Source organism: Rattus norvegicus, chromosome 2 (genome assembly GCF_036323735.1).
Source record: "Rattus norvegicus strain BN/NHsdMcwi chromosome 2, GRCr8, whole genome shotgun sequence".
NCBI lineage: Eukaryota > Metazoa > Chordata > Mammalia > Rodentia > Muridae > Rattus > Rattus norvegicus.
Window position 1 is genome coordinate 153442828 of NC_086020.1, and position 3994 is coordinate 153446821.

At 45.6% G+C, this 3994-nt stretch overlaps 1 pseudogene; it reads left to right on the forward strand.

Moving 5' to 3' along the window:
- The first annotated feature begins 246 nt into the window (after positions 1-246).
- Positions 247-1097, forward strand: Aimp1-ps2 (aminoacyl tRNA synthetase complex-interacting multifunctional protein 1, pseudogene 2; annotated as a pseudogene).
- Positions 1098-3994: the final 2897 nt, after the last annotated feature.

Genomic DNA, 3994 nt, shown 5'->3' on the forward strand with positions numbered 1-3994 from the left:
CCCCAACACATACAGTAAAGGATTGTCTGATCTGGCCTCAGTGGGAGAAGACACACCTAACTCTCTAGAGACCTGAGGCACCAGGAAGTGGGGAGGCCTGACAGGGCTTGGGGGAGGGTGAGGAACATCCCCTTGAAGACAGGGGGGAGAGGAATGAGATGAGGAACTGTGGGAGGCCAGAAGGGGGGCAACAACTGGCATGTAAAAGAAAATAAAAGTAAGTTTATAAAAAGAAAAGCAAATAGTAAACTGAAAAAAGAAATAGAAGAACTAAAGCAAGAGGTAATTCAGGGAGAGATTCATAATGGAGTGAAGCAAATACCAGTTACACTGAGTACTTCACTAGAGACTAACTCTGAAAGTGTGGTACAGTCTCCATCAGTAACAACCACCACTTCTTCTGGTACAAAATAACAGATTGGGGTGGGGTGGGGAGTGGTGGAGTGGAGGGAGGCAAAAGAGAAAAGTGAAAAGAAAGGAGAGAAAAAGGAGACGCAGCAGTTGGCAGCAAGTCTGCCTCTAAGCCTACAGACTTACCTCACCTGGATCTTCCAGTTGGTTGCCAAGGAACATTCGGATGCAGATTCAGTCTATGTAGAAGAAGTAGGTATGGGAGAAGCAGCCCCAAGAACAGTCCACAGTGGACTGGTGAATCATGTTCCTCTAGAACAGATGCAAAATCAGATGGTGGTTTTTACTTTGTCATCTGAAATCTGCAAAAACGCAGGGAGTACTGTCCCAAGCAATGGTGAAGTGTGCCAGTTCACCAGAAAAGTGGAGATTCTGGCCCCTCCCAGGGAGTCCGTTTCCCTGGAGACAGAATTACTTTTGATGCTTTTCCTGGAGAACCTGACAAGGAGCTGAACCCTCAGAGGAAGATCTGGAAGCAGATCCAGCCTGACCTACACACCAATGATGAGTGGGTGGCCACATACAAGGGGAGGGGAAGGGAGTTTACAAAGCACGTGGTTTTTAATGAAGAATGTTTTAAGCAGAAGGCACTGTACTCGGTGCTGTGGGAACAGATGGGACAAGAGATGGGGATCCCTCTACCTTTCAGGCTGGATAATGACAAGAGGAGACAGGAACCTCAATAACTAGAGCCCAGCATGGTTGGTGATGATCATGACAGAAAGGCTCCCCAACAGGAAGAGTGGCAATCAACAAGTCAGCAGTGAGAGACCAGGTCTGTAGTCTTTCTTGTCCTAGCAGTCAAGGAAAGAGGGTTGCCACCATGAAGCCAAGGAAACACAGCCCTGCTATTATAACCAGTATGCGTCATGCTGGAAAGTACTTTAAAAAAAAAAAAAAAGCAGGTATATACCAAAATGCTAACAAGTATTTATTCGATGGGATCAGGTTAACATTTTTAGGCACATCTATGTCTTTTTGATACTTCTATGTTTGTTTATTCAGCATAAACTACTTATTGGTTTTATAATTAGATAAAAAGTCATTACCCCTTCTTATTTAATGGGCGTGCTTTCTGATTATGTTCTAGTGGATAGTATTAGCATGAAATGTGAGCATATGCTTCTGAATGTTCTCTCACTATGGTTTTAAAGCTATAATTACTACAGATGATATCTAATGCTCGATTCTCTTAGAATCACTTAAAAACGTCACTTGGGTAATATGTTCAGACTGTCATTTGCAAATCTTAGGACCTATTACTTTTCTGAGATGGCTTACTGAATTATCATCCGAAAAGATTAAAACAGAAATAAAAATATCAACCATTTTAAATGTGACAACACAGTACCAAGAGTGAGGAAGAATGGGAACGCTTCACTAATGTTAGACGACTTGGGAAATTGAAACTGCATGTACTTGGTGGCCCAGATATTGTTTCTGTGTTTTACTCCATATTAATCAACTAAATGACAGAACATGGAACCCATGGTATATACAGTCATCCATTGGTGTTTTCATGGACTTAGTTTCAGGACCCAAATTGAAGAATGTTTACATAAAATAAAATAAATCACAGTATTTCTGCTAAACAGACACTGTATTAAACTGACTCCTAATAGCTAATTGTTATACCAATGAATTAATTCACCTTTCAGTCCTCATCAGAGACATGTTTATTCACTTAGTAATTAGCATAGAGACAGTAATCAACACAGAGCCCCAAACTAGCCAACGTTCCAAGACCAAGAGATAGTGAAATGCTCAGCACCAATGACCCATTTAGTGCTATGTCACAGCCCTTCCTCCACAGGCTAAAGCATCATTGTGGAGGAGGGGGAGGAAAGAGTGTAAGACCCAGAGGCCGTAGATTACTATAAGGGGCAGTATTTCTGGACACAGCAAAGTAGCTCCACATATGAACTCAGAGGTGTGATGTAAGCACACGTTGACCTGTATAAGCTCAAACCAGACCAAATCCAAGGCTAGAGAGGAGAAAAGACATAAAGCCCCAACCCTTTCTGAAAAGACATTAGTGATTGATAGCCTCTGAGAGAGTGTTAGTTTCCTTTAAGAGTGTAGCCTTCGAGACCCCGTGGGAGAGAGACCCGACCACCTGGTCAGGTGAGCACTCCTGAGGTTGCAGAGCGGAAGAGACCACCAACACTGCCCACCCCTGCCCACATCCCTGGCCCAAGAGGAAACTGTATAAGGCCTCTGGGCTCCCGTGAGGGAGGGCCCAGGAGCGGCAGGACCCCTGCCTGAGACACCACCAGAACCTGAAGGAAACAGACCAGATAAACAGTTCTCTGCACCCAAATCCTGTGGGAGGGAGAGCTAAACCTTCAGAGAGGCAGACAAGCCTGGGAAACCAGAAGAGACTGCTCTCTGTACATACATCTCGGACGCCAGAGGAAAAAGCCAAAGACCATCTGGAACCCTGGTGCACTGAAGCTCCCGGAAGGGGCGGCACAGGTCTTCCTGGTTGCTGCCGCCACAGAGAGCCCGTGGGCAGCACCCCTCGAGCAAACTTGAGCCTCGGGACCACAGGTAAGACCAACTTGTCTGCTGCAAGAAAGCTGCCTGGTGAAATCCGGAAACACAGAGGCAGAACTCCTCTAGGACCGGGCACGTCCTGTGTTTACCGGAAGTCCCACACCCAAGGATCCCGGCCCGCAACTACTCTCTGCTCCCAGACCCCGTGGGAAAGAGACCTCACCGCCTGGTCAGGTGGGCACTCCTGAGGCTGCATAAGCTCCCGGAAGGGGCGGCACAGGTCTTCCTGGTTGCTGCCGCCGCAAAGAGCCCGTGGGCAACACCCCGAGAGCAAACTTGAGCCTCGGGACCACAGGTAAGACCAACTTTTCTGCTGCAAGTGACCTGCCTGGTGAACTCAAGACACGGGCCCACAGGAACAGCTGAAGACCTGTAGAGAGGAAAAACTACACGCCCGAAAGCAGAACACTCTGTCCCCATAACTGACTGAAAGAGAGGAAAACAGGTCTACAGCACTCCTGACACACAGGCTTATAGGACAGTCTAGCCACTGTCAGAAATAGCAGAACAAAGTAACACTAGAGATAATCTGATGGCGAGAGGCAAGCACAGGAACCCAAGCAACAGAAACCAAGACTACATGGCATCATCGGAGCCCAATTCTCCCACCAAAACAAACATGGAATATCCAAACACACCAGAAAAGCAAGATCTAGTTTCAAAATCATATTTGATCATGATGCTGGAGGACTTCAAGAAAGACGTGAAGAACTCCCTTAGGGAAGAACAGGAAAACATTAATAAACAAGTAGAAGCCTACACAGAGGAATCGCAAAAATCCCTGAAAGAATAGCAGAAATCCCTGAAAGAATTCCAGGAAAACACAATCAAACAGTTGAAGGAATTAAAAATGGAAATAGAAGCAATCAAGAAAGAACACATGGAAACAACCCTGGATATAGAAAACCAAAAGAAGAGACAAGGAGCTGTAGATACAAGCTTCACCAACAGAATACAAGAGATGGAATACAACAGAATCTCAGGAGCAGAAGATTCCATAGAAATCATTGACTCAACTGTCAAAGAT